We start from the raw sequence: 7,434 nt of genomic DNA, 5'->3' as shown, positions 1-7,434 counted from the left end.
AAGAACTGATTTCTGGCTACTCTTGCCCATTTCGTACCTATGCCATCAAAACCATCAAATATATATCGGCCGAAAATTTTGGCATGACCTATGCTAAAATACTAGCAAATTTTTGCAACTAGAAGCTCGAAACCTACATAAAACCCCACCCGCATATGTACCCCCTCGGCACGATGGCCGGCCCCTTCTCCAATGACCCGACACGATGGTCGGGCCCACATTTCACATAAATGAAGCACTTTCCAAAACAAAAATTCATATACAGCATGTATATAGCATATAAACAACACTGGTTTCTACTAGGAACAAACTGGTCAGCAAGCTTAAGCCAAAAATTCCTTCACTAAGGACAACATTTGTTTCATTCTGCTAAGCATGCATGCATGTAAGGTATCACTAATCGAAGTAGTAGTATAGGCTGGTGATTCTAGCTCAAATTCCTTCACCATTGTATTGGAAAAGTAATTGAATTTCGGATTGTTCTTCATCAGCCCAAAGTTGTTATACCCAAACATTTGAAGTTTTTCAACATGTAGATTGAGTTTTGTCTCATTGTTCGCTTGAACAAATATAATTTGATAGCAACACCTAAAATCAAAACCTAATTAAATCCTAACCCCAATTAAACAAATATAAACATCATGTATATCAAATTCCAGCTAATTTGATATAAACGACATGTATATCAAATATAAACACCTAAAATAAAAACCTAATTAAATCCTAACCCCAATTAAACAAATATAAACATCATGTATATCAAATTCCAACTAATTATATATAAACAGCATGTATATCAAATATAAACACCTAAAATCCTAACCCTAACCCTAACAGAGGAGGCAGAGGGGAGCCAGCGCATCTGGGGTCGGAGGAAGACAGCACGGTGTCGGGTCATCGCGGAGGAAGACGCCGGCGCGGGGTCGGGTCGTCGCGGAGGAAGACGGCGTCAAGCTCGGGGCAGCGGAGGAAGACGCTGGCGCGAGGTCGGGCGGCGCGGAGGACGATGGTGCGGGCTCAGGGACGTCGCGGCTCGGCGGCGTCGGGCTCGGGGCAGCGGAGGAAGTCGATTGCGCGGAGGAGAAGGAGGAGGTCGACGGTGCGGAGATCCGACAGGGCTTCGCCCGGGGGAGGAAAGAGCCCACGGCTGGTCGGCTGTGAAAGCGACACGCACGCAAGAGGAATAACGGGCTAAGGTTTCGGCCGTTCCTTTTATATGCCCAAGCACATCAGTGGCGGTTGCCTTCCCACGCGCCCGTTACTGATGTGCATCTATACATCATACAAGTGTGTGTTTGCGTCCTCTAACAATTTTTTGAACTGAGGAAACTCTGCCTCATCTTCGGGGTCCTCCAGCTGGTCCCGTAGGTACGGGTCATCTAGCATTTCGGCAATCCTGCCACGTGGAGCTCCTTCGCCTTCCACATTAGCCTCCTTATCGACCCTTGTCTCTTCCTCCGAATCATTCGCCAGATCATACCGTAGGACATCATCATCTTCGCTACCGCTACCGACATCAACCGCATCCTCCCCGTGACAAGTCCAGCGTGAATAACCTTCCACAAAACCCGATGCCAGCATGTGCATCTGAACATCTTCAGGCTTCATCATGCATGTGTTTCCACATTTGCGACATGGACAGCACATCATCACAAGTCCTTTTCGTTCCATATCAACTTTCGCGACTCCAAAAAAGACCATCCATTCGGTTATCCATCGAGCATTGATTCTTTCCGTGGCGTACATCCAAGAACGGTCCTTCGATCTACAACACAATACACAAGAAAACACAAAGCAAAATAGTTAGCCTAATCATTGACAAGGGATTAAGGTGTTAATTAACCGGGGCTAACTAAAAATTTGAAATTAGAGACATTCGGAGAGAAATTGGAGGCCGGCAAGAAAGATCGGGAGGGAGAGAGAGCTCGCAAGGGAGAGGGAAGCTCCGGGCGACGACGAGGAGGCCGCATTTTGGCCGACGGCCGGAGCTCAAAAATTTGAAATTGGGGAACTTCGGAGAGAAATTGGAGGCCGGCGAGATAGATCGGGAGGGAGAGAGAGCTCGCAAGGGAGAGGGAAGCTTCGGGCTCAAAGATCGGAGCTCGCCGGCCATAGCCGCCCGCCCGCCGACCATGGAGATGGGGGCCGCCGACACGCGCGGGGGGAGAGAGGAGGAAGGGAGAGGGAGGAGGGGCTACCTGCGGGGCTTGGCGCCGGCCATGGCGGCCGATTTGGGCATGGCTTCGCCGTCATCAGGGAAGACGGGCCGCAGCTGGTCCATTACGACGCACAGCACGACCAGCTGCGGCTCTGTTCTGCGTATTTAAACCGCGACCCTCATCAGTGACGGTCAGGACTTGGGCGACCGTTACTGATAATAAGGGGTACATCAGTAACGGTCGCTTTAACACGGCCCGTTACTGATGTACCACACATGAGTAACGGTCGGGCCGAGAGCGACCGTTACTGATATGTACCACCCGTCAGTGGCGGTCGCGTTAGGGCGACCGTTACTGATGCGTGGTTCATCAGTAACGGTCGTCTCTTAACCGACCGCCACTGATGTCTCTCGCGAGGAATGATGGTATCAGTGGCGGTCACCTCGCGCGACCGCCGCTGATGTATGGTTGGGCGGGGACGGGCAGACGTCGCTCTGTTCATCAGTAACGGGCGCGGCTGCGACCGACACTGATGTTGTTCATCAGTAACGGTCGCGCCGGACCCGTTACTGATGTGCCGTGACATATAGACCGTTTTGTAGTAGTGGACCTGTGTTTTGGTGTGGGACACGACGAGGTTTTTTTTGTCACCCTTCCGTCTGAAAGTCGCTCCCAACGGGAGTCGAACCCAAAACCAATCGGGTGCTATTAGGCCATGTCCAATGTATCGGTGCAAACTTTACTTTTTCTCTCATGCACTGGTTCATCACAGTGGAGGACCAAAAGTTAGGGGAATCAAACTTCAAGATTCCTTGCACCGGTTGATGTATATGAACCGATCTAAACTTGTGAAATGGTAGGAGGACCTCACATGTCATTGGGATAAAAAGGGAAGAAAGAGTGTATAGCTGAATAAATTAACTGTGTACTTTTCAGCAATGTGGGTCCCGGTAGGTAATAAAAAGGTGGTGCATGCCATTGTAACCAAATGCCAAAACAAGCACCGGTGCAAATTTTTAGAGTTTGCTTCAACTACACCGTGGAAGGCATTAGAGCATCTATCCACTAGGATAGAGACCCGTTCGCATTATTATATATATTGCTAATCGACAAAAAACAACTATTTCTGGATTGGTTAAAAAATAAGTGCAATAGTAAGCTCTTTATATAGAGAGAGTGGGACTGTGGGAGAATATGATAACACGTGACTTTCACACTTCTAGCAACTGGATTGCTTTGCCGCATGCAAGATCAAGGGGAATATAAGTTATTTCCTAATATTTCACTTAATAATCTGGACAGATGTCGTGAGTGATGAGCTGCACGAACTTACGTGAGTTTGCATCTAACATGTAAACATCGTCTGCGTTTAAGATGGCGACTCATGCCAACTAAAAGACCAACAGATGTGGGCCCAAACAGATTAATTATGCATATGGGATTGACAGGAACGGATAGTAAAAGCATGTCGGGTTTTTTTCTCACCTACGCACGGAAGACTTTGGGCGCCGATATAGTTTACTAAGGAGTATTTGAACAAACTACCTTTCCGTCCATAGTGATTCAGCGATCTTAAGTTCTTAACATTCTCACATTTTAAGAGGTGGAAGACTCATGGATCTCTCGAAGCCTTTTCTGAAAATCATATCCGGTGCATGTTTGTTCTTCTACGGTTTCTTCCTTGTACGTTTGGATACAAAAATTGAACCGGCCTAGAGACGACGAATTTTAAGAGAATCTTTTTTTTTTCGCGAGGAGACTTCATCAAAGGGTCATGATGTAACTTCAGATTTCATATATGCTCATTAATTTTCGTGTTGGTTTGGGCTTGCTCACAGGGGCGCGGGCGCGTAGCTAGTCCGCCTCTCTTTGGTGCAGGTGAAGTCGTGAACCAGGGTCAAGAGAAAAAAATTACTTCCTCCGGCCCATAGCAAGTGATTCGAATTTGTCTATCTTTATAGTAAAATAAATCTAGATATATGAAATATTTCGACACTTAATATGAAACGGACGGAGTATTAGAGAAAGGTGCACCATGTGTCCATTACTTTGCTTGAAATTGCACATATTGTTGTATGGATGTTAAAGTTGTGCATCCTGTTTGTTTTTGTCAAGCTCCGTCCCTGTTTGCCCGATCCGAGCCGACGCATTTTAAATAATTATTCAGCTAATCAACATATCAAATCAGGCCATGTACTAAATAAAAATAGTCCCTCTGTCCCATATATTAAGTGAGGGAGTAATAAAAATGATAACAAAATGTCCGTCCATAAATAACCCATGCGGCTTAGCCAGGAGCAAAACAACAAATCCTTCTTTACTTATCACTCTCCCACGTTGTGGTGACAAACGTAGAGAGGAAAGAGATGGGAGAAGCCGAGAAAAGAGAGACAGTGCAGCGTGAGAGCCCGTGTCCGTCCGTGTGCGCCAACCTGGCAGTACATATATATATTTTTTGCTCTTTATTTGTGGCAATAGTTATACGTGCAGGCTTCACTGCTGCTGGCCTGCTGCAGAGAGAGACTAAAAAGAGAAAAAGAAAAAAGGAGGGGGCTTTTCGCGTGAAGCGAGGAAGGGAAAAACGCCCCGCGAATCGCGCGCGACTCCTCTCTGCCCGCGCTGCAGTCTCCCGTCTTGTCGCTGTCGGCCGTGATGAGGAGGCCCCACAAGTCGGTGGCCCGCCTTGGGTATAGTACTGCTCCAGTACGCTACTGTAGTGACCAGAAGCTGCTTAGTGCACATCCCTCCCTGCCATTCTTTGTAATCTCGTGTTAGTAATAATGGGCGGTAATTTTGCATGACTGTGATTTTTTTTCAAGACCTCCTTTTTCTCGAAATGGATCCGGGACTATCTTTTTGGTAAAAGAAAATCTAAAAAGGAAAGAATCTGAGAATAACCTTTTAGAGGTACGAAACAAAAATATATCTTTAAGGAAGATCAACTTCTAAAAATCTTGAACCTCGCCTTTTAGATGGGTGCAACTTTCGTCGATGTCGCGCACCGTAAGTATTTTGCAGTTCCTCTTTCCGATGGAATTCGACTCAACTGTTGTCGACACGAGAATTTCATATTTTCTCTCCTTTTGATGCGTTACTTTAGTCTAGGATCTTGTGATTACGGTATTTCGCTTCAATGTCTGCAGGGGCACAAACTGAATCCGGCACATCCTGCTTTAATTAGTCCAATTAAAAAAAATCCTCAATTCATTTCATAGAAAAGCTTTAAACCAATAAGTCAGTTAAGCAGGATCTCACTTACATGCATCCGTGAGTACTCCATATATTGTTTGAGTTGTGTTACGGTCTTCCTTTACTTTTCTTTCGAATTAGTCTTCCTTTTTACATTTTGATGGTGCTACCGTGCAGTACTTCTCTAACAGTGTGAAGAGATGACTAATTAAAAAGATCATGGCGAGTGGGGAAGGGGATATGACTAGCTAGATACCGCGGGTAGTGCGCAAGGTATATTTCCCACTTTTTCAGCATAAGTAGGACTAGCTTTTAGCTTAGCTCTAGCTAGCTAGCTAGCTAGATGATCAAATCATCAACCAAATCCTAGCTAGCTAGTAGTACTAATACGGATCGACTAACTCGATCAAATCCCAAATTAATCAGACTATACGTACGTAATGGCTGATTGGCAGCCGCAGGTACGTGTCGTGCATGGCACAAATTAATGCTTGACCGCCGATATGATAGATAGAATTTTGCCCAGTAGTACTTTTGTCTCCACAAGATTAAACAGCTATAGGCTCGAAACATATATAGATTAACTCGTGTAAAAATGATACAAGATTAATTCCTGTCAAAAAAGAATATTTGTTTGTAGAGTAGGCCGCGGTTTGTAAGAATTTGAAACATGACCGAAAAAAAACTCTATAAGAAAAAAAAAAGACGGCGTTAGCATAGATGTAGAGTATAAGTTACTTCTAAGAACAGAGAAGTAAACAAGCAGCTAGACGGACTTCCCTTCCAACTCCTTTCAGCTTAACATGTAAGATATATTTTAATATAAAAGAAAAATGAAACAACCATTATAGAACAATGATCGAACTAATTCTAGCAGAGTACGTATATTTCTAGGTTGCTAGCTAGCTGGAGCCTTCACGGTTACTACTCCAGTAAATTTTCAACGTAATTAGACATATACAGTGTATATATACGTCAGAGAGGCAGGCACGGATAAGAAGTGACATGTACCATTTAGAGCAACTTCAATGGGATCTTCTAAATTTTGTCCTAAAATGTTTTTTTTTGTTCATTTGGAAGAACAAGTGGACATATATCCTTCTCATGTCTGCCCACATCACCCAACCACATTCCCAAATTCCTCTCCCAAATTAACTTTTTCTTCTTTTTATCCTTTCTCCTCTCCTTTTTCACTTTTTTTTTTCCTTTTCCCATCTCTTGTTGTGGGGCCTGGGCGGACAAAAGAGCACCGAACAATGTCGGGACACCCCAAACCTTTCCCAAATTTGGAGCAAGTTTGGGATGTGTCCAGACAAATATGACATTTTGTCCGTTTAGGGGATGCCATTAGGAGATGATTTGGGGAATAAAATATCAATATCCCTCAAATAGAACATTTGGAATAGTTTTGGGAATGCCATTAGAGATGCTCTTGCCAACCGTATAGTACCATCACTTGACGGAAGAAAAAGCGAAGGCGGAGAAAAAGCAAGATCTTGAGGTACGTATATACGCACGTATTTCGTTATTGGACGTAGATATAGCTAGCACTAGGACTAGGGGCATGCATGCGGGATTACACGATACACTCTTTGATCTGTAGAAATTAATTAAGCAAACACTAGCCAATCAAGATCTATGTCTTTGACCTAGTGTGACTTGTTTGGAGACCCGCAAATTTTTTTAATACTGCCTTGGTCAGAATTTGAACCACAAGCTCTGGTGCCATATTAAATTACATACATGTAGCCATCTCAACAAAAAACGAGAACCGATGAAAAAGACTAAATTAACAATTTATTACAACAACCCAATCAAGCTAAATTACCACATATGGAGCAGCTATCTTCAACTAACAAAAATCCTCCACGAATTATGGATCAGGAATACCAAATACTGGTCTATATTATTGGAGTATTTTCCTCCGTTCCTAAATATTTGTCGTAGTTTTAATACAAATTTGCACTAAAATCACGACAAATATTAGGATCGGAGAAATTAGTACTCTTTCCGTCCCAAAATAAATGATGTGAATTTGCATAGATTTTTATACTAATTCACGTCATTTACTTTCGGACCGAGCAAA

This window comes from Brachypodium distachyon, chromosome 1 (assembly GCF_000005505.3).
Source record: "Brachypodium distachyon strain Bd21 chromosome 1, Brachypodium_distachyon_v3.0, whole genome shotgun sequence".
NCBI lineage: Eukaryota > Viridiplantae > Streptophyta > Magnoliopsida > Poales > Poaceae > Brachypodium > Brachypodium distachyon.
The sequence above is the reverse complement of the archived record's forward strand: the minus strand, read 5'-3'. Positions refer to the sequence as shown.